The sequence below is a fragment of the Natator depressus genome, chromosome 10 (genome assembly GCF_965152275.1).
Source record: "Natator depressus isolate rNatDep1 chromosome 10, rNatDep2.hap1, whole genome shotgun sequence".
Taxonomy (NCBI): domain Eukaryota; kingdom Metazoa; phylum Chordata; order Testudines; family Cheloniidae; genus Natator; species Natator depressus.
Genome location: NC_134243.1, coordinates 49,351,412 through 49,375,258, shown reverse-complemented (window position 1 = coordinate 49,375,258; position 23,847 = coordinate 49,351,412). Strand labels below are relative to the sequence as shown.

Genomic DNA, 23,847 nt, shown 5'->3' with positions numbered 1-23,847 from the left:
TGAAGGTATATCTGCTTTATCGGTAGCACTGTGCCATAAAGGTTTATGAAATTGACTGTACGTATGAATGTTTGCCAGTAGTTTTAAAATTAATTGATTTTACATATAGTATAACAGAATATTTCTGTCTACAGTAGAGAAACTTCTTAGTCTGCAGCATAAATGAAAATACATCCATATAGCTATTTACTCAGGCAAAATACAATAGGATTAAAATGCTAAATTTAATTTTTGTCTTTAGGTGCTGTTTTAGAAAACTAGCCTCTAACCAAGAATAAAAATTGTTGTCAGAATAATATGCGAACAGGTAATTTCTTGTAAGTTTATTTTTACTCAGATGTTTATTTATAGTTCACTATAGTTGCACGGATTACAACAGGTAGTGTTAGATTGTTGTGGCTTCTCCTGAGAGCCAACTCTACTCCTGGGGCAGTGGACCAGTGTTTTCAACTTTTGTAAGGAGGGATTGCATTGGCCAATCTTAATACCTCTCAGAAGTTCTGGGGTGGGCTGGCATATGGCCCAGGACTTCTTATAAAAGGAGGCAGGACAAAGCAGATCCTTTCTAATCTACCACCTGACAGTTTTGAGTTCTTTTTCTTTTTTATTCACATGATTGCAACTTTAGGGCAATGTTTGTTGGGTAAAGAGTAGTTAGTTTAGCCCAGGGGTGGGCAAACTTTTTGGCCCGAGGACCACATCTGGATATGGAAATTGTATGGTGGGCCATGAATACTCACGAAATTGGGGGTTGGGTTGGGGTGGGGGGGTGAGGGCTGGGGCTGGGGATAAGGGATTGGGGGTGCAGGAGGGTGCTCCCAGCTGGGACCGAAGGATTTGGAGGGAGGGAGGGGGATCAGGGCTGGGTCAGGGGGTTGGGATGCACAATGTGGTCAGGGGTGCAGGCTCCAGGCGACACTTACCTCAAGCAGCTCACGGCAGCAGCAGCATGTCTCCCCTCCAGCTCCTATGCAGAGGTGCAGCCAAGCGGCTCAGCATGCTGCCTCGTCCGCAGTCGCCACCCCTGGAGCTCCCATTGGCCGTGGTTCCAATGGGAGCTTTGGGGGTGGTGCTTAAGGTGGGGGCAGCGTGCGGAGCCCCGTGGCTGCCCCTACTCATAGGAGCTTGAGGAGGGACGTGCCGCTGCTTCCGTGAGCTGCGTGGAGCCACAGCGTGCGTGGAGCAGGGCAAGCCCCCGCCTGGAGTGCCGGAGCGGGGCAAGCCCCAGACCCCGCTCCCTGGTGGAAGCTCGAGGGCCAGATTAAAACATCCGAAGGGGCAGATGCGGCCCCCGAGCCATAGTTTGCCCACCCCTGCCATACACAGTACTTACTGTCACTTTTTAAAAAATTGGGTTGACTTCGTTTTGACTGAGTCCTTTAAGCTTCACTTTGAACAGCGAAACCAGTCTGGTTGCCACTTTTTGATTCTCATGCCATTAGCACAACATTATTTAGATTTCCTGTAAGATTGCAGGGGCATGATTCACTTTAAAACATAGAACAATACCCACTTTTTTTTCCCCCACTTAATTTTGGAAGCATTGGATAAAGTTAACTAGACAGAGGAAGAAGATTCAGGTATTGTTGAAGTGACAAATTTAGAAATAAAAGGCAATGGTTGATAGTGAATGAATTAGTTCGTATCTGATGGCTCTTTGACGGCTTAAATGAATTGGGATGTTTTCCAAGTGAGCAGGTATCCACATCCTGCTCCAAAAAACACCGCCTAAGTTGGCATGCTTATTAGAGAGACAAGGTGGGTGAGGTTATATCTTTTATTGGACCGACTTCTGTTTATTGAGAGAGATAAGCTTTCACCAACAGAAGTTGGTCCAGTGAAAGATATTACTTCACCCACCTTGTCTCTCTAATATCCTGGGATGGACACGGCTACAACAACACTGCATACAACAATGGCTTCCTTATTGACAGCCTCAGTGGAGAGAGTGTGGATTTAATGGGCCATATGCAGAATGAGCTTTCATCTCGCGCTTGAAGTTGGTACCTCCAGATCAGGGTTGAAGCACTGACCCATACTGGCCTGGAAGCTTGCACTTGCGCTATTGACTGTTTTGTAGATAAATAGAAGATTTCACTCTCAGCACCTTCCATCCGTCTATGCCTTTCACAGGCTCTAAAATTCACATTGAAGTATATTTATCTTTTAGATTGTAAGCTGTCTGGAACAGGATCTGTCTCTTCTGTTTGTACAGTGCCTAATGCACTGATCCTGATTGGGGAAATACCATAATTTAAGTGATTATTAATAATAATGTTTAAAAGAAACAAAGGGCCAGGAACAAAAATACAGCTCTTGTTAATTAAGAATTAGGTACTGCAGAGAAACATCTGGTTTAGTGGTATTTTGTTCCTCTGGAAGGACTCTGGACATCTGATCTTGGTGCTATACAGTAGTTTCATTGAAACAGTTTATCAAAGCTGTTTCAACGAAATAGAATGTTTTGCTATTGCTTTCATTGCATGCACAGAGCATATTGCGTGAACAGCATTTGGCAGGAGCAATCATAGTGTATCTGAAACCTTTAATTATATATTGTAGGCAGCTCTGTCTGGGTCAGAAGATACCACATTATCAAATGACATGCTGTAGTCATTCAGAACTCATGCAACAGCTTGATCATTCATTGAATGATTGGTCTCTATCAAGCAGGTAACAGCAACATTTTCATTAGAGCCTAGGTGTGAAATGGCTGAATCTCTTGTTACCTGATTGATATAAGAAATGAAGGGAGCTGTGTTCAGTGAAATTTTTACAGCAGCGAAGACAGTGAGTGTTATGCACTGTGTCACACTTCCACTTGCTGTATGGTACTAGCAGTTCAAAAAGTTTCCAAGATATTTCAGAAAAAGGAGTACTTGTGGCACCTTAGAGACTAACCAGTTTATTTGAGCATAAGCTTTCGTAAGCTACAGCTCACTTCATCGGATGAGCATAAGCTTTCGTAAGCTACAGCTCACTTCATCGGATAGAATGCATCCGATGAAGTGAGCTGTAGCTCACGAAAGCTTATGCTCAAATAAATTGGTTAGTCTCTAAGGTGCCACAAGTACTCCTTTTCTTTTTGCGAATACAGGCTAACACGGCTGCTACTCTGAAACAAGATATTTCAGTTTCATTGAATTTCATTTTGTGAGTGTATACAGCAACACTTAATATTATATAAGCTCTGTTTAAACACAAATTAAAGAGAAATGAAGAAAAATGGTAATGTTTGGGGATATTTACACTATTCCGTTTTCCAAACTAAAGATAGAATAAGCTTATGATTAAGGCACAGGAGTGGGAGTTAGGAAATCTAAGGCTATGTCTACACTGCGCACCTTACAATGGCGTAGCTGCAACGGCACAAAATAAAATCACCCCCAATGAGGGGCAGTAGCTTCGTTGACAGGAGAGCGTCTCCCGCTGACGAAGCGCTGTCCACATTGGCACTTTTTGTGGTTAAAACTTTTGTCGTTCAGGGGGGTGTTTTCTTCACACCCCTGAGCGACAAAAGTTTTAACAATGAAACTGCATTGTAGACAAAGCCTAAATTATATTTATGGCCTTGCCACATACTTCCTGAGTGACCATAGGCATTTCGCTCAACCTCTCTGAATCTCAGTTTCCCCATCTGTACAAGGGAGATAGCATCTGTGTCACACAGGGGTGTGAGGCTTACTTCATTTGTTTGTAAAGTGCATTGAGATTCTAAGATGGAAGCTGCTATTGAATGGTAAATTATTAACTGTAGTAGAGTCTCATTAGTGGCTGATAGTTTTTCCCAGTCTGACAAAAATATAGCAGTTCTGGGTTTGGCTTGCAGCTATTCCGGATATATGGGTTCCTGCTCTGGACTTGTCCATCTGGCAGAGTCAGCAACTGCCACAGAGAATTTGCAGGGGGCGGGAAATCATTTTTCTTCTTTTAATGCCGTCTCTCTTCTCCAGATTTCACTCTACCTAAAAGTCCGGCTGCTAATTTTCTCTTTCCTAGCACTTATGCTTTAAAGAAGAAACAATAGAGTGGTGGAACTGAGACTATTTGAAGAATGAAAAAAATTCTGGCCTCACACATTAAATTGGTCTGTAACTAGCTACAGTGATACCAATTAATAATAATAATAATAATTAATAACGTGTTTTTCCATATCCCTGGTTTCTCAGACCACCAAAGAACTCTCTGCCTTGCAGTAGAGGAGTTACATTTTCAGTACAAACTATATACCCATTTGGGCTGGGATCAGCACTTTTACATTTCCCCTAGGAGAAGTGATGATTGTAGCATTTATCATACATAAGGGAATCTACCATAAATAGCTGCCAAAAAGTAGATCAGCAAAGAGAACAAATTCAGCAGTATCCAGGATCTCAGAAACCTTTTCAGCTAGTAGAGCTGATGGTGAATTAAGGAAATCACTCCCTCAGTGCTCTCCAAAAGTTCCCATTTTGGAGCAATAACAGATATGAGTGGGTGTATGTGGAAAGGTGCCAATACAAGTTCCTGACAACAGAATTCCATCTAAAAGAGACCATTTTAGTATGTCAGAGCATGAGGGTGTTGAGCATCCTGACTAGACCTAGCCCTGTGGGTGAACATTCATGCTCACTTGAAAAATTGAGAGTCCACAGACAAAATACTGTGACCTGGATTAAAAAATATTATTGCCAGGAGAATAGTGGACTTGTCCCAGTGGTGATCTGTTGGTGCAGGAAGAATATCTTTCTGAAGGATGTACTCCAGTCCCTGGTCACCCTAATTATGGATGTGACTCTCCTTGGCTATAGGGAAGAAACAAGACAAAACAGTACAGTACAGTTGATCCAAAAGAAAAGTAAAAAAAAATAATTAATTAATTATATTAATGTGGTAAATATGAGGGTATTTCATCTGTCTTTTCTGGAATTGGAAAGAATGTAAAGGAAATCATGTACTGGTCTAATCAGACAGCGCTTTGCCTTTAGCAGAGAGAAATGAGGTGCAGGAGACCAAGGTCCAAAATCTCTTCTTTGCTTTCTCTAGCAGAGGGGAGGAAAAAATGGAGTAGACCCAGATGTCAGAATGATCTCCCAAGGGAAAACTCTGAGAGTCCAAACTCCAGGTTTTCACTGTCATGTGCAGAAATCACCAACAAAAGCCTGATCACCTCTGCTGACCTTGGCAGAAATAAAGCTGCTCTCCTCCAGACACTTTGTGCATTCCAAGCAATGGGAATGTCAGGACAGATGGGCTTTATTTCAGGTAAGTATTGTATATTTAGAGGGGTTGGATTGACTTTGTGGGAGTTGGGCTTGGTAACCTTGCTTTGCCTTGAATAGAGGAAGGGGAAAGAAGAGATTAGCCATCACGGAAAATAAGCTGATTCATGCTGATGATCAGGTTCAGTATATGAACCTTATACACTATTCTTCCCCTCTATCTTGGGCAACAAGACTTGACTGATGGCTTAACTTTAAATTACTGTTTCATCATACCCTTGCTAAGAGATCCTTCCCATTCATTACTGAAGGAACCACCCATCTGCTCACAGGGATCCTTATGAAATAAGCAAGGGAGGAAATGTATGGCAAGGGCTAATCAAATTTATGATATGAAGCCACCTGCTGCCCTAGTCTCCTGTCATGGCATTTAGGTTGGTGGTGTTTGAACTGCCAATCATCCCATAATATAATCTCAAAATAAAAGGAGGGTCTGGAAGTTAGTAGTGGCCTTGTATTAGAGTTGATCTGTGGTATATTCAGGGAGACTGGTGACATTTTTATCCCTCTTTTTAGATTTTGTCTCTGTGGTTTTTGTTTTTGGTGTGTATGTGTGTGTATATACACTTAAACCAGTTCTAGGATTTATGCACTGGCCCATGTTGCCTTTTTGATAATTATTGTTTTCAGTTGTATTTTGGTTAATGCTCAGAGGTCCTTTAGAAATAAGCACCTAATAACTAAAAATCTAGTAATAGATAGTAATGCTGTGCAACTGGTTGTCTAGTAAATTGTAGCAAACATTTTCTTCACAGACCTTTTACTTTATTTGAATGCTAGAAGCTGGGACTGGATGACAGGGGATAGATCACTTGTTAATTGTCCTGTCATGTTCAGTCCCTCAGAAGCATCAGGTACTGGCCACTGACAGAAGGCAGGATACTGGGCTAGATGGACCATTGGTCTGACCCAGTATGGTCATTCTTATGTTCCATTTGGATTACTTAATGTAAATCTCAACACTAACATTATAAAATGTACACATCTGAGATGGCTACACTATTACAGCTAATATGGGAGAAGGGATATTTGTTTTATTTTAAATGATTGTGTGCAGTATAGATGGAATTTTCACATAGAAGTATTTGAGAAAGCCCATACTAGAAGATCTGAGCCTTGATCCTGCAGTATTCAAGCCTGCAAAACGTCCATCAAAGTCAGCCCTGGCAGGGGTACTCAAACTCATTTACAGTGTAAGTTCTTATTTTAAAAACATTGTCTTGTGGACCACTTCTCTATCATTCATGATTTTATGACATCTTTGTGGTAACTACAGCAAATGCTTATGTGGAGAAGTAATATTAAAAGTGTGTCTGTGTGTGAGAGAGAGAGTGAGTGTTAGTCAGTCAGTCAGTTGCTGCAGGGGAAATCAGAGAAGCCAGCATTTTGTGACCAACCAGCTCTCAGAGGCCTATCAGCAGTCCATGGACCCCAGTTTGAGAACTTCTGGACAACAGAATCCACCTCTTGAACTTTCATTGGTTAGTTCTCTGGTCTGTCAGCCACTGAGCGTATCTTTGGATACTTGAGTAATCCTACCATGTGCTGAAGATGCAGAATCTGTAGTCTTAGTCACTATTTTTCAGTATCTGGAAAAAGTTAGTTCTTGAGCTCCAAAGTTAAATAAACAGATAATTTGACTTGTTCAGCTATGTTTTTACTTTAAAAGTCTTACACACCATCTAGTGACGATAGTGCTCTGGGAAGGGCACGACAGCGGCTTAAAGCTTTAGCCTTATGGCCAAATTCTGCTCTTACATGCTCTGATGTAAGTTCAATAACTCCACTGTCTCCTGGTGTGAGAGAGAGCAGAGTTTGTCCCCTTGTCAGGAATATATTTTAGAATGCCACATTTTCTTACCTTAAGAGGGAAAGCCTTTGACAATCAATATGACTGATTGTGTTTTGGACCATTTCTTTTCCTTTAGCAAAGCAACAATCAAGTTAAAACAGACAGGAAAAACAGATCTGTGTAGCTTCTCACATTTGTATGGCCCATACGGTATCCTCCTTTCTGCAGAATGAAGGGAGGCACTTGTAGTAACTTGCTACAAGATGAGTCAGGCAACAGCTTATGTGGGTGAGAACAGCCTGAGTGGCATGCTTCCAGTGTGACATACATCATAATCACATACAGCACAGGAGTTCCTCAGGGCTCTTGAAATGAGGCATGTCAAGGCTCAAGGTGGTTTGAGCTGGCCTCAGCACCACAGAGTCATGCTCCATATCCTGTCCACAAACCAGCATGTGAAGTAGTGGCAAAATAATTGTATGTGAATGCTGCTAGAGTTTGAACTAACTGTTCTGTAGCCTCAGAATCCCTTCAGAGGTTGAAAGCATTTGGCTGTTCAGAGAGGACCAGTTGTATCGACTTTTCCTGATGGGCCTTGGCTAGGGTTGCCAAGCATCTGGTTTTTGACTGGAACACCCGGTCAAAAAGAGACACTGGCGGCTCTGGTCAGCACCACTGACCGACCATTAAAAGTCCAGTCAGCAGCACAGTGGGGCTAAGGCAGGTTCCCTGCCTGCCCTGGCTCTGCATAGCTCCCCGGTAGCAGCCGGCATGTCTGGCCCCTAGGCGCGGGGCGATCAGTGAAGCTTTGCCTGCTGCCCCCTGCGCCAGCTCCTCAGCTCCCATTGGCCAGGAAGCGCAGCCAATGAGAGCTGCGGGGGCGGTGCCTGCACATGCAGGCAGCACACACCCGTGCAGAGCTGCCTGGCCGCACCTCCGTCTAGCTGCTTCTGGGAGCAGCATGGAGCTAAGGCAGGCAGGAAGCCTGCCTTAGCCCCGCTGTGCCATCAACCAGGAGCTGCCTGAGGTAAGTGCCACGCGGCCAGAGCCCAAACCCCCTCCCGCACCCCAACCCCCTGCCGCAGGTCAGAACCCCCTCCCACACCCTAACTCCCTTCCAGACCCCAGACCTCCACCTGCACCCCAACCCCCTACCCCAGGTCGGAACCCCTTCCTGCACCCTAACTCCCTGCCAGATTGCGTACCCCCACCGGCATCCCATCTCCCAGCCCCAGGTTGGAACCGCCTCCCTCACACTAACTTCCTCCCAGACCCTGCACCCCACCCGCACCCCAAACTCCTGCCCCAGGTCGGAATCCCGTCCCGTACCCAAACTCCCTCCCAGAGCCCGCGCCCCCACCCACACCCAACACTCCCTACCCCAGCCCTGAGCCCCCTCCTGCACCCAAACTCCATCCCAGAGCCTGCACCCCACAACCTCCTCCTGCACCTGCATCCCCTAACCCAGCCCTGAGCCCCCTCCCACACCCAAACTCCCTCCTGGAGCCTGCACCCCCTCCCGCACTCCAACCCCCTGTCCCAGCCCTGAGCCTGCTCCTGTACACCAAATCCCTTGGCCCCAGTCTGTAGCCCCCTCCTGCACCCCCAACTGGAGCCCTCCCCACTTCCCACACCCCAACTCTCTTCCCCAGCCCAGTGAAAGTGAGTGAGGGTGGGGGAGAGCGAGCGACGGAGGGAGGGGGCTGGAGTGAGTGGGGACGGGACCTCAGAAAAGCGGCAGGGGAAGGGTGGGGCCTCGGGAAAGGGGTGGGGCAGGGGTATTCAGTTTTGTGCAGTTAGAAAGTTGGCAACCCTGTCCTTGGCCTCCTTGAATTTGGCAAATCCCATTCCCAGTCCTGTGGACACAGCTGCCATCCATTCCTCTGACAACAACGGCATGGCATTTTCTATGTGTAGGGGGATGGTGTGTCCATGTCACTGGATTATTAAAGAAAGTTCGTGTTCATTTAAAAAGGCATACCTGCCAGAAAAACCTTTTCTGTACAATTGAGGGTCTAAGTCCAATTCTTGAAAAAGTTGATGGGTCCTGAAAAGAAACTCATACCTGTTCTTTATTTCCCACGCCATCAATTGCTCCTCCTTCAAATTCTTCACCATATCTTCAGTGTCATTCACACAAGGTGCGCTATCTTATAAATATATAATAATTTAATGGAACTATCAAGATGTACAGATTTTCCAAACTTGAGTAACTATGTCATCATATTGCTGAAACCTTTGTCTAAAATTAGATTGTGAGCTCTTTGGAGCAGGGCCTAGGTCATTTAAAAGAAATTGCTCTGTAAAGTACCTAGCACATTTTTGTGTGCTGTATAAATAATAAAAGTGTGCCCCAATTTTTCTAGCCCAGAGAGATTAGCTATTGGAATCTTAAAAATCATATAATTTTGCTTGTTCCTCTTGCACTTTCCTCCATTTAATCCTGTCATAGTTCTAGCAGCTGAGATCTCTGACAGCTATTACTGGAAACAAATGAAATCCCCGGTTTTTCAAAGGGTATAAAACATGAATTTCAACGGTTCCTGAGCTGTCAGTTGCTAAAATCATGTCTGAATTAAGTATGCTTGTTTGTTGAGAGTGAGGGCTGGTGCAAATAATTGGAATTACGTGGTTTTTTTAAAGGACTCATATCTCATGAACTGTAAAGAATAGACAGGAATGATCGCAAGATATCGGACCTTAAAACTGTCACTGAACCCTTGATCTAACAGTACATTGTTGGCACTATGCCAGGACCTACTGTAGCAAGTTCCTGATCTCAGGCCAGTGTAACTTTAATTCTGTGCATGTATCCTTGTTTTATTGGAGACATTTTATTGATTTTGCTGTTCCTTATTTTTGTAATTGAAACAAGTCTTTAAAACAAAATTACTTAGTCGTTTTGGTGAACAGAAGATTTCATATATACTCCCAGTAAGGAATATACTGAGACTGCGGTTTTGCTTTTTCTTAGGAGGCAGCATGGTATAGCACAGTGGTTTTCAACCTTTTTTAATTTGCGGACCCCAAAAAAATTTTGAATGGAGGTGTGGACCACTTTGGAAATCTTAGGCATAGCCTCAGTTGAAAACCACTGTTCTGTGGTAACAAGAATCGTTCACAGAACCTTTCAATATAGTCTGCAAACCCCTAGGGGGTCCATGGACCACAGGTTGAAAACCACTGGTGTAGCAGATTGGCATGGGCAGGGAGCCAGGAACACAATAGTTCTAATCCCAACTCTGCTACTGACTTGTTGCGTGGCTTTGGGTTTTGTTTCTAGATTCTAATTAGTGCGGAGGGTCTCAAACTGTGGTCCGCGGACCACCAGTGGTCCACAAGCTCCCTTCAGGTGGTCCGCAGATAGTTCTCGCTAAGGTGCATGCCTGGGCGGCCACACACAAGAGAATGAAGGGCCACCCACCTAATTAGTGGAGCCGCGCAGGCATGGCTCCACTAATTAGTTGCCTGAACCCTGGAGAAGACACACATGTAAGGTGAAGTGGTGGCCTTGGGGGGAATAGGTGGGAGGTGGGAGGGGGCAGTGGAGTGAGAAGAGGGGATGGGAGAAATTTGGGATGTGAAGGGCTGCGGCAGCCAGAGAAAGAGGCAACTTTCCCCAGCTCCTGGGCTGCAGCTGCTGGGGAGAGAGTGCCATCCTTCCCAGCCTCAGCTCTATGGCTGCTGCGGCTGCTTCCCAGCCCCAGCTTGGGGGCTGCTGCGGCGGGGTAGAGAGGGCACATCCATCACATTAGAAAGGTAAGACTACTGATATTAAAATATGAGTTGTGTGCTTTTATTTGTAGAACAAAAAAACGTTTATTATTATTGTTTTTTTATATAGCGCTTTTATCCAAAGCGCTTTACAATAGTTAGGTAATAGGACAAACAACATTTGGAAATATCATTAAGTGATCTGCCGAGACCCTCAGCAATTTTCAAGTGGTCCACTGAATTAGTGGATGGGTGCAGTTTAGAGGCCATCACCACCCAGACAAATTTTTAGATTTTATGAATAGTGATTATTGAAAATCAAATTTAATCTTCTGATCTCAAGAAGGGATCTTCTGATTTCAAGAAATCAGCCACATAGCCAGGTCAATATATAATTCAGATCTTACCCAATAATCACGCCACTGCCAATCCTTTAGTAACTAAAATCTAAAGGTTTATTATAAGATAAAAGAAGAAGAGAGTTACAAATGGTTAATAGATCATTACATACAAGAATGGCAATGTTCTTATACCAGGTTTGTAACAGTGACGTTATAGACTGCTGGCTTGTAAAGTCTCTAGTAACTTTCAAAAGATTGGAAGGTCCTCAGCCCATAGTTCAAATATGCTCCTTTTAGTTGTAAGTCCACAGTCCAGAGAATCAGAGCAGGAAAGAGAAAACATGGAGATGATTCAAGGGTCTTTTATACCCTCTGCCATGTGCTTGGAACATTACTGTCCCTAAATTAAGCTCACACATTACAATTTGTGGAAAATTATTACTGGCACAAGAAGGAGTCCAGGGTCAGATGAGCATGTCACATGCCCTTACATGGCTTGCTGACTCACAGGGGCCACTTGGAAGCTAAGGTGCCTTCAGAAAGAGACATCGGACAGAATGAGTTTCTTCTATGGCCCATTGTGAGAGTTAATTGCCTTTGGTGGGCCATCAACACAAAGCTGTCTGGCTTCAATGTAGATTTTACCTAGTGGGAGTTACCCCAGGAACAAAGACATTTGGAATATAAATCTATAGCCAATATTCATAACTTCAGATACATAAATGATACATGCATTTAAACAGGATAATCATCTTTAGTGAATCATAATTTTTCCATTGACAACTTACATGACATACTTTGTACAAGTTTTGTTGCAATTGTCAAATAGTGGGAATATTAATAATATAAATGGTCATATATCAATCATACAACATCCTGTATAGAATCTGTTTACATCAGATTTCCTTGTATGTGACACTACCACAAATGCAACCAGGGGAAGAGCCCAAACTAATCCCCTTAAAAGAAAGACAGCTGGTGGTAGGTTATTGAAAGGAAGGATGAGCCAATGGTTAGGGCACTAACCTAGGATTTAGGAGACCTGGGTTCAATTCTCTTCTCTGCCACAAACTTCCCATGTGACCTTGGGCAAGTCACTTAGTCTGTCTGTGCCTAGTTCCCCATCTGTAAAATGGGGATAATAATACCTAACAGGGGTGTTGTGAAGATAAAAACATTAAAGAGTGTGATGCATTCTGAGATCTACTGATGAAAAGCACTATTTAAGAAATACATGCTGATATTGTTGTTATTTTCTGGTACATCCTTCCCCTCGTCTGTCATCCTCTGAATTTGCCTATATATTTTTGTGGTATTTGGAGTGGGTGGGGTTTGAAGGATCTAATGGTTGGACAGGGATGGTTGTTTTAGTTGCATAGGTGATCTGATGGGATGAAGTTGGTGGACTGGACTTTTTTTTATTCTTTCAGTTAAGGATTTATGTCCTCCCTGTGTGTATGGAGTTTTGAACAAAACTTCTAAAACTAGGGATAGCTATTTTAAACATAAATGTGAAGAAATAAATTATCCATAGTTATTTGCATTGTTGATGTATCCTTGTTGGTCCCAGGATCTAAGAGTGACAAGGTAGGTGAGGAAATATCTTTTATTGGTCCAAAAAAAGATATTACCTCTCTTACCTTGTCTCTCTCAAGATATAAATAATACATTTTGAAAAGCTTTACTCCACCTTGCAGGAAAAAGAAAAGAAAAAAGTACCCTTTATTTTCTGTGCTTTCTTAAACTATTGCTTTCCGGTGCTTCAGTAATCCTCTTTTATATTCTACCTAAAATAACTAATGAATCAGTTAACTCCAGTCAAATAAGTTCTGAAAACCCATTACACATCAATTAGTGAAATGTACTGCTGACCTTCCAGTTACATAGAAAATCAATAATTATTTTAATATTTCAGTTCCATTGCAGAGAAAAATTAGAGCCTCTCGTCTCCAAAATACAATTCAGATACAGACGCTTAATGATTAGCAACTAAAGTGATTTTAAAAAAAGTGTAATTACCTAATTAAACTCCAAAATATCTACTTTAATTGTCCGCTATAAGAGAGAAATGGAAGACAAATTAAAATTTTGTGCAGCAGACATATTGTAAGAGGAAATATTCTTCACAGCGCCATATCTCAGACCATACTTGTGCTTAGACTAAAGGTAACTGTGGATATTAGCCCTTTACATCTGCATAGTTCAGCTTTGCACCGGGCCACCATACCCTTACTATGGTTGGTGAAGAGGGTGGTGGTTCTTCTCCCTGGCCCCTGGAGCAAGGTTCTGAGCCATTATGTGGGGTGGTGAGCTCATGCAAATGTGCTCCCTGCTGCCCCTTCCCATCACAAGTGGCTTTTTATATAGCCTGTTTGTGCATCTTGCTGCTCCTCCTCTCTCCTGTAGTACCCTAAAGTTATATAGCAACCTCTGTGGAACTGCTCTGGGAGAAGGAAGGGGGCAAGAGCTGGGTCTCAAAACTAGTTCCTTTCTCCATTCCTCCACCCAAAAAGACCCTAAGTCTCATTCCCAAGTACAAGTATTAGGTATTGACACCCAACTGACTAACAGTGAGCAGGGAAGGAAACTAGACTTCAAAGATGTGCTTTGTATGTGCATTTCCTTCCTGACATAATCTTTCAGAACTCAGCTGGGGTAGAGATGTAAAGTGATCTCCAAGAGTCAGGAAGGAATTTTACCGCCATGTATATTATTGCACATTAGGCCATATAGATAGTGTGGGCTGCTTCACCTTCTGAGGCAGGATACAAGATTTTGATTAACAATATACAATATGTGCACCACGATGAAATACAGTAATTGTCTGTGAATTTACAAACTAAGCCACCAGGCTATTTGTCACTAAAAACTAAAACTACAGGGAGTTATTTTGGATTTGGGAGAAGATCAGTGTATTTCATATTAATAGGCTGACCATGTGCCATTATGCAGTTGCCATTAAGATATACAGTAAAACTACAAATTCATTCAAATTAAATGTATCCTTGCTGGAAAGGTGCCCATAGCATTTATGAAAGATGACGGAACCTAGCTATTTTTCAATAGCAGCAAGTTTCTGTTGTAGTGTAGTGTTTTTTAATGTAAAACCTTCACCTCTAGATATTTAATTTGACTTCCTTGTTCCAGTTTATAAAGAGAAGAATTTGAAAGCCTCGTCATAATTCAAAAATTGTGCTGCACACAGTGTTGGAACACACTTCAGTATTCAGTCTACCAGTGCAATTTTTTAACTTTTGTTTTTATAAATTTCCAAATATGTTTAACAATACAGCTCTGCATGGGAGGATAGAGTGTAGTCCAACATTTAGAAGAGTGGACATGGTATGCGGATATTTGGGTATATTCATATCTGTGCTCCATCCTCAGTGTATGACACTGAGCAAAAGTCAGCCTTTGTCTCTGTTTCCTGTCTGTAATATGAATATTTTATTTAATTGCCTCTCATGGATGGGCTTTGTTAAAATGTATTCAGACGCAGGGAACTATATAAGTGCAAAATAGTGTGTGTTTATTTTTGGGTTTTATGCATTTATTTTCTATCCTAATGGTAATGCTCTGAGCCTTCCATGTGGGAACAGAGTATTGCTCGTTGTTTGAGATTTACTGCTCTGGAAAATTAACGAGCAATACTGATGGTCTCCAAAGGAGTTCCGGTCCAGGAGGATGGTGCATATGACTTGGGTTTACAGGGGTGAGGGATTTTAATTGATGAAAGTGGGAGTCCACAAGGTTCCAACAGGACTGAAGTGTCCCTTGGAATAAAAAGAACACAAAAAGCAACCTTAACATTTCATTAACCTTAGAAAACATGAATAAAATCCTGGCTCCATTGAAATCAATGAGATCTTTGCTGTGGACTTCAATGAGACCAGGATTTTCACCTCAGATGTACAGTTAACTGTTTCTAAAAAATAAGTATGAAAATACTTAAAAAGTTAAGCAGAGAAGTTAAGCAACCCAGAACTGTAGATAAAACTTCTGTGTGAGGAAAAAATAGGAGCAGTCTAGCATAACAAAACGTGGCTTTTCTATGAAATCCTCTTTACCTTGGTACCCCCTCCAAACACTGACTAGGCTTACCTTGATTAACTTGTGAGAGCTGATGAGATCGCAAGACATGGTTGCCAGCTAGTGACTTTTTTTAGTAATTTGAATTCCCTGGATCACCAGGGAATGAGCTAAGGCAGGGGTGGGCAAACTTTTTGGCCCGAGGGCCACATCGGGGTTGCAAAACTGTATGGAGGGCTGGGTAGGGAAGGCTATGCCTCCCCAAACAGCCTGGTCCCCGCCCCCTATCTGCCCCTCCCACTTCCCACCCCCTGCCTGCCCCCCTCAGAATCCCCAACCTATCCACCCACCTGCTCCCTGTCCCCTGACTGCCCCGATACATATCCATCCCCTCACTCCCTGACAGGCCCCCCGGAACTCCCACCCCCTATCAAACCCCCCCTGCTCTCTGACCCCTGACCACCACCACCCCGAACCTCCGCCCCATCCAACCACCCCCTGTTCCCTGTCCGCCCCACGGAACCTCCTGCCCCTTATCCAATCTACCCCACTCCCCACCCCCTTACCATGCCGCTCAGAGCAGCAGGAACTCACAGCCACACTGCCTGCACTCCCTGGCAGGAGCGGCGGGCCAGAGAAATCAAACGGATGCTCTGGGACAGAGCCCCAGGCATGCTGCTTCTACACTGAGCTGCATGCAGTTCTAAGGGAGGCCGCCACCACTACCCCACCCCTGTCCATGGACTCCGATGATGGGGTACTCTCATCCATGCCTGAGGATTTTGCGGACAGTGAAGATGAGGAGGAGGAGGACGAGCTTGAGGAGAGCGCACAGCACACCATTCTCCCCGACAGCCAGGATCTTTTTATCTCCCTAACTGAAATACCCTCCCAACCTAATCAAGCTGGAGAAGGGATCTCTGGTGAGTGTACCTTTTTAAATATAATACATATTATAAAAGCAAACGTTTTTTAATGATTAAGTAGCCCTGAGGACTTGGGATGCATTCGTGGCCAGTACAGCTACTGGAAAAGTCTGTTAACGTGTCTGGGGATGGAGTGGAAATCCTTCAGGGACATCTCCATGAAGCTCTCCTAGAGGTACTCTAAAAGCCTTTGCAGAAGGTTTCTGGGGAGAGCAGCCTTATTCCGTCCTCCATGGTAGGACACTTTACCACGCCATGCTAGTAGCAAGTAATCTGGTATCATTGCATGACAAAGCCTGGCAGCGTATGGTCCCAGTGTTTGCTGGCATTCAAGCAACATCCGTTCTTTATCTCTCCGTGTTATCCTCAGGAGAGTGATATCGTTCATGGTAACCTGGTTGAAATAGGGGAATTTAATTAAGGGGGCATTCAGAGGTGGCCATTCCTACTGGGCTGTTTGCCTGTGGCTGAAAAGAAATCCTCCCTGCAGTTAGCCATGCGGTGCCGGGGGGGGAGCCTTGGTGCTGAGCTGTTCATGTTTGGCTAGCAGGGATCTTCCCTGATACCAGCCACACAGTGGGGTGAGGGGTAAAGCAATCATCCCAGAGAATTGGATGGGGGAAGAGGGGGGTTAGTTTGGTTTCTGCTGCTGCACGTTAACAGGAAAACCACAGCACTAAATGGCCAACTCAACGTGTTTTGCTTGGTATGCGAGAGGAGGGTGCTGCTGTTCTGAAGGCTGCAGAAGCCAAAAGACTACGGCTTACCATGGTCGCCTGCAAGCCAAATTCTGTTGCCCGGCACTGCGTGTGTGATCTCTAACACCAAAGCCGCAGGCACTCAATAGAAGATGCAAACTGCTACCTTGTACCAAAATCACATGTGCTATGTAATGTGAATAGTGTTGTTCATCGTGAAAGAGTATAGCCATTGTTCTGTAAAATGTATCTTTTTAAATACTTCACTCCCTTTTTTTCCTCCAGCAGCTGCAAATGTTTCAAGCCTCCCTCCTCCGTCCCAAAAGCTATCTCAGATAAGGCGGCGAAAAAAATGCACGTGCGATGAAATGTTCTCTGAGCTCATGCAGTCATCCGGCACTGACAGAGCTCAGCAGAATGTGTGGAGGGACACAATAGCAGAGTACAAGAAAGTGGCTGATGAACGTGAGGAGAGGTAGCAGCAGGAAGATCAGAGGAGGCATGACGCAATGCTGGGGCTGCTGCGGGATCAAACAGGCATGCTCCGGCATCTGGTGGAGGTTCATGAACAGCGGGAGGATCACAGACTGCCGCTCCAGCCCCTGTTTAACTGCCCTCCCTCCTCCCCAAGTTCCATAGCCTCCTCACCCAGACGCCCAAGAACGCGGCGGGGGAGGCTCCGGGCACCCAACCACTCCACCCCAGTGGACAGCCCAAGCAACAGAAGGCTGTCATTCAAGAAGTTTTAAAGTGGCCTTTTCCTTCCCTCCTCCCACACCCCACCCAGGCTACCTTGTGAGTTATCTCCCTATTTTTATAATCAATTAATAAAGAACACATGATTTTTAAACGATAGTGACTATTTCTTTTGCAAGCAAGCTGTGATCGAAGGGGGGAGGGCGGGTGGCTTACAGGGAATTTAGAGGCAACCAAGGGGGTGGGTTTTCATCAAGGAGAAACAAACAGAAGCGTCACGCAGTACCCTAGCTAGTCGTGTAACTAGTTTTCAAAGCTTCTCTGATGCGCAGCACTTCCTGCTGTGCTCTTCTAACCACCCTGGTGTCTGACTGCATGTATTCAGCTGCCAGGCGATTTGCCTCAACTTTCCACCCCGCCATAAACATCTCCCCCTTACTCTCACAGAGATTGTGGAGCACACAGCAAGCAGCAATAAGAATGGAAATATTGGTCTCGCTGAAGTCTGAGTGAGTCAGTAAACTGCGCCAGCGACCCTTTAAATGTCCAAATGCACACTCTACCACCATTCTGCACTTGCTCAGCCCATAGCTGAACAGCTCCTTACTACTGTCCAGGGTGCCGGTGTACGGCTTCATGAGCCAGGGCATTAAGGGGTAGGCTGGGTCCCCAAGATAACTATAGGCATTTCAACATCCCCAAGAGTTATTTTCAGGTCTGGGAATTAAATCCCTTCCTGCAGCTGTTTAAACAGACCAGAGTTCCTGAAGATACAAGCGTCATGAACCTTTCCCAGCCATCCCACGTTGATGTTGGTGAAACGTCTCTGGTGATCCACCAGTGCTTGCAGCACCATTGAAAAGTACCCCTTGCGGTTTATGTACTGGCTGCCCTAGTGGTCCGGTCCCAAAATAGGGATATGCATTCCGTCTATAGCCCCACCACAGTTAGGGAATCCCATTGCAGCAAAGCCATCTAGTATGACCTGCACATTTCCCAGAGTCACTGCCTTTGATAGCAGCAGCTCAATGATTGCGTTGGCTACTTGCATCACCGCAACCCCCACAGTAGATTTGTCCACTCCAAATTGATTACCAACTGACTGGTAGCTGTCCGGCCTTGCAAGCTTCCACAGGGCTATTGCCACTCGCTTGTGAACTGTGAGGGTTGCTCTTATCTTGTTATTCTTGCACTTCAGGGCAGAGGAAAGCAAGTCACAAAGTTCCATGAAAGTGCTCTTACGCATGCAAAAGTTTCAGAGCCACTGGGAATCATCCCAAACCTGCAATGCTATGCAGTCCCACCACTCTGTGCTTGTTTCCCGGGCCCAGAATAGGCGTTCCACGTCATGAGCCTGCCCCAGTAACACCATGATCTCCAAATTGCCGGGGACCGCAGTTTTAGAGAAATCCATGTTCATGTCCTCATCACCGCGCTGCATAATAATGCGCGAGATGTTTACAATGGTCATAACTGCTGCAGTGAGCTGAACCGGCTCCATGCTTGCCGTGCTATGGCATCTGCTCGGGCAATCCAGGGAAAAGGGCGCGAAATGATTGTCTGCTGTTTCTTTCACGGAGGGAGGGAGGGTTGACTGACGACATTTACCCATAACCACCCATGACAAATTTTTGGCCCCATCAGGCATTGGGAGCTCAGCCCAGAATTCCAATGGACAGCGGGGACTGCGGGAACTGTGGGATAGCTACCCACAGTGCACCGCTCGGAATGTCGACGCTTGCCACGGTACTGTGAACGCACACTGCTGAATTAATGTGCTTAGTGTGCACTCGACTTTATACAATCTGTTCCCAAAAATCGACTTCTGTAAAATAGGAGTACTTTCGTAGTGTAGACATGGCCTCAGATGGTCACCCATTCTGCTATTAAAACCAGCCCAAACCTGCTAACCTTTAGAAAGATGAGTAAAACCAACTTTTTAAGCATGTCATTGCAAATTTTCTGTTATTTACTGAAGCAAAATAAACTACACCTCAGGTGACAGTTTGGAAATTTGAGGGATGATGTGACAATAAGAGGATGCTGTCCCTGAGTAACAGCTCCAGTAGATCCCAATGCTTGTCCTGATTAATAAGCTTATTACTGAGAGAGCTAGTAGTGACCTTGATATTTAGGTTGCCTAACAGTTTCCATTGTAAAAAATTCTTCTTAGGCTTTACTTTTTCTAACACCTCTACTATTTGCAGCAGGCCTTTAAAATTCAGCAGAGAGAAAACCCTCAGGTTAGAGAAGTGCCTTTTCTTTGTCCCATGAAATTCTGTTCAGCTTTAGCCGAGTTACAGATGGTTAAAAATCATGATTTTCCCTGCTCTGGTTTGTGTTTTTTCAGGAAAATTTTGGAAGCATGACAAAATAATAACTGAACACAAACATTTGAAAGATTCTGGGTTTATGGTGCCATGAAGGTCCCAGAAGTGCAGTGGCACGCACTGCATTGAGAATCCTGGGTTGCTGCTGGAGCAGCAGTAGGGAGTGGTGAGCCATATCGAGCTCCCTCCAACCTTCACCACAACATTATACCTGGCATGTTGCCCCAGAATCCAATCCCCATCCCTCCCTCTCTGAGGGGGCACCAAATTGAGCAGGTGCTCCCCCAATTTATGGGTTTCTGGGAAAAGACCGAGGCTGGGCTCCCTCCATAAGTGTCCTGGACTAAGTGTACATAGCCCCAGCCCATTCCTCCCCTTTGGAAACACAACATGGGACAGAAGCACTCCAGCTCCCAAGGAGTAGGAAAGAGAAAGGGCTGGACTAGGCTCCCTCTGAACCCTGCACATGGAACCAGAATCCTATTTCCCTACTGCAGATGATAACCTTCTCCTGCTGTTAGCTAATGTTAGGTCCTGTACCTCACGCTGTGCTGCAGTGCTGAAGGTTCAGTGTTCAAACCTTGATAATGATACATAATGAAGGGATTGTTACAGTTGTACATAATAGAATTTATTTTTTCATTTTAAGATCTGGGAAATTACATATAAATAACCTGTGGATATGGATTATGAGATAGTCTTTAATTACATGATCACATACTATTTTTCCACAGCATTCTGTTTCATTCTTGGCACAGGATGATCCACAAAGAGGTAGAATTAAGGCTGCATGAGCAGCTGCAAATCTGGCATTTCCCAATGTTTGAGTGCTTGATTTTCCAACCTAAACATCTTTCTTTTAATATATACTTTTCTTTGTAATATAGTACTGCATATACACTTGTTGACCAGTAAAGTCTTCATGATTGCAAAAGCCACCCTTGCTTTCACTTTCTTTTTAATATGAAACCTTCTGAAATCCCTCTTGTTCCCCTGCAATCTCCTCTGGAATTCCTTATGTTAGAGATGTCAGAAGGATTAGGAATCTGCAATGTAAACATTTGATGTACGCCAGCATGTTTCCAAAATGATAACAACATTCATTTACTGTTGATGCCTGATATGTGATATTTTAATGTTCATACATTTTTTTCTAAACAGCAATTTTGTTTTGATTTTTTCAAAACAAGTGTTCATCTTGTTGGACTACCTACATGCCATGTTTGGGGTTCTAAAAATTGACTTCTCTGAATGCAGCCCTTTTTTTTTTAAATGTAATAAATTCAGAAACATCTTCTTACACTGAAAACCAACTGCATGGTTTCCTTCAAACGTTCAAAAAGCATTCATTTAGAATGAGAAATATATTTACTAGAGCCCTGATGGTGAGAGTCATGTGTCAAGCCTAACCAATTGTAAGAGGAGATATTCATTTTAAATTTTAAGCCATATCTGTACAGGAGTTGGTGAAAACTCTCTCCGCCACCACAGCATCTACAAAGCCCTAAAGTGCAGAACTGTTTGGGGCAGTGGCCCTGCCAAATCCTAGTTATAGTCACACAGTTATAAAGTGGAATCTTTTCCAGTTGTGAGGAGTTTATGTTGTTGAAGGAAATTATTTGGATCAGTTACTGAGCCTCTGTTGAGGCAAAGCCGTGTCTTGAGGGACTAAATTCTAAGTCTACTCCACTTGAATTGAGGTCATTGTTGCTCACTGAAGTGGTGACAGAGCTGTAGGCTGTAGTTTATAAACTGGACCCAAGTTTTTCCTGACTGAGGAATGCCAGCAAGGAAGTGTTGTGTTCTCTGTCGGGGAAGATTCTTAGTGCCTCCCTTCAGAAGAGCAGCCTCTAAGAAACATTTTTGAGGCATCACTTGATGTGGAAAATGTTTCCAGCTATGGACCTGTTTTGAACCTTTATTTGGGCTGACTGAGAAGATTACAACAGGGTAAATCAGACAGCCTCCAGAATTCTCAGGGTTTCTTGACTCGTTGCAATAGTGTTTCAGGTTTCAGTAAGGTGCATAAATTGCACTAATAGTGCTGGTTAATGATCTTTTCCTGACAGTGAATGAAGGTCACATCCATGCTGATCTTATATTTTTCCTTTTTTTTAAAGCTCTCATCTACCTTCCATGCTGTTGATCATGAAGTTTTTTGACATATCTGTGGTTCATACCCAGAGGTACGTGGAGCCACTCTATTTCTTACTTTTTTAAAAGATCCCAGAGCTGTACTATTAGGTGATTAACCACTCCCTCCTCTCCTATGATGACTCCATCCATTTCTCTTTCCCTCTGGGCTTCTAGATAGCTCCATGACTTAACTTATGATTGACTAACAGGCATAGCAAGAATTTTGATGTTCCCATCACTTCCCATTTAACTTTAGAATAGGTATAATTTTCATTCACAGATTGAGATTAGAGCCTAATGTAAAAAAAAATTTCCAATGTATGTTTTATTTGTGTAAATGCTTCAAAGTCACCGAGAAGTTGAAAAATGGGAAAATCCTGTAAAACAACCCTTAGCAACCCTGGCATTCACTCCAGCTCTTCATTTAATATTGCTGAATTTATTCGCTTTCAGAGCATGCTTCCAGGGTTCTCCATTCCCCCCCCCCAAAGGTTTTGCCAAGGTGGTGTGTGGAGGAATATGAGGATGGGATGGTGGAGGTTAAATTTTGTTGCTTTGGTCAGGTAAATAGTTCTCATTTAGATTTTCATTTCCTGTTTGTATTCTTTTGTACAAGAATCTAGAACTGTGTTATATGTACTTTTAAAGGAATATTACTAAATATATAAAACTAAATAACCTGGACTGTGTGCTCTCGATATACAGTGACCTCAGTTCAGCTGCACAGAGTACAAGTGAGCACAGAGTTTGGTCCAAAATGTTTCAACTGCACCTTCCCCTCCCCTCGTCCTTTCTTCTCTCTCTCTCTCCCTCCCTCTTCTTAGTTCTACAGTGCACACATAGCTTGTTGTATTTGCATATATGTGGTAAGGCTGTGTAATAAAATATCCTGTTTGTAATGAAAAAGTACCAGGGTACAGAGTTTTAAGATTACTCTTGAATTTTTGTGATTACTATCTGCGTGCGCAATATACACACACATTCTTGGACACTTTTTACTCTTATGTATCACCTTTCATCCCAAAGTGCTTTCCAAACTGTAGCGCATACATATAGTCCCACTGAAATTCAACCACCTCTTGGTTGGCAGGCAACAGGCAGTTAGTGCATTGTATGGCCAATAATATGTAAAGCAATCCATAAAGGTTAACAAAGTAACTCAAACAGGGAAGAGTTCTGGGTAACAGCACCAGCGCAAACTCCTACTCTAGTACCATAGCATATATAATATCCAGGCAGAGCAGACAGGAAATTTTAAGATCTTATCTGAGAAGGACACACAGTGAACTGTATAGAATTTAATTCATCTACCCCAGAAGAATGAAGGGCTAAATCAACCCTGCTGAGATTTGAACCTCTGATGTCAGGGAGTCTATACATGACAGACATAAACCACTGGCAGAGGGGTACAGGGTTGGGGGAAAGCAGAACCACCATTTTACCCCTGGGAAGAAGGAGGCTAGGCATTCACCTCCCCATTCCCCTGTTACTTGTCCCAAATTTTCTGTACAAGCAGAGGAGCCCAAGAGGTACTATCATTGTAAGTCCACTGAGCACCTGAGGAATAAGTGTCCCTTGCTGAGTGGAAGCAGGCAGCAAGTAACACATGAAGCTGCTACTTCTCCAAGCCAGGCTGCGGCCTCTTTCCACACAGGATTTGTAAAGCTTGCTTCCACACAACCAAGCAATGAGCATATGCATGCAGTTAAAATCAATGGTGAAGTGCTTCTTGGATTGAGGGACACATGTGCTGAGATTTCTGTGGTCAGGAGGGACCTGATCCAGGAGAAGGATTTGTAGCCAGGTAAAATGGCAGAATTAGAACTGGTGGGAGGTTACAAAGTCCTTGCACCTTTAGCTAAAGTACACAGGCAAACTAAGTATTTGCAGGCTGAACTGACTGTTGCAACGGTGGCACACAATT

General features: G+C 43.8%; 1 protein-coding gene across 2 annotated transcripts in view; it reads left to right on the top strand.

Annotated features, from left to right (window-relative positions):
- TMEM266 (transmembrane protein 266) overlaps positions 1 to 23,847 on the top strand; it is a 125,347-nt gene that overhangs the window by 14,409 nt on the left and 87,091 nt on the right. Inside the window, exon 2 of one of the 2 annotated variants that reach the window (XM_074966063.1) lies at positions 21,908 to 21,973. The exons of the other annotated variant lie outside the window; for it this stretch is intronic. The gene's annotated coding sequence lies outside the window, so the exon portion shown is untranslated. The remainder of the gene's footprint in view (positions 1 to 21,907; positions 21,974 to 23,847) is intronic. 2 annotated transcript variants of the gene reach the window in all.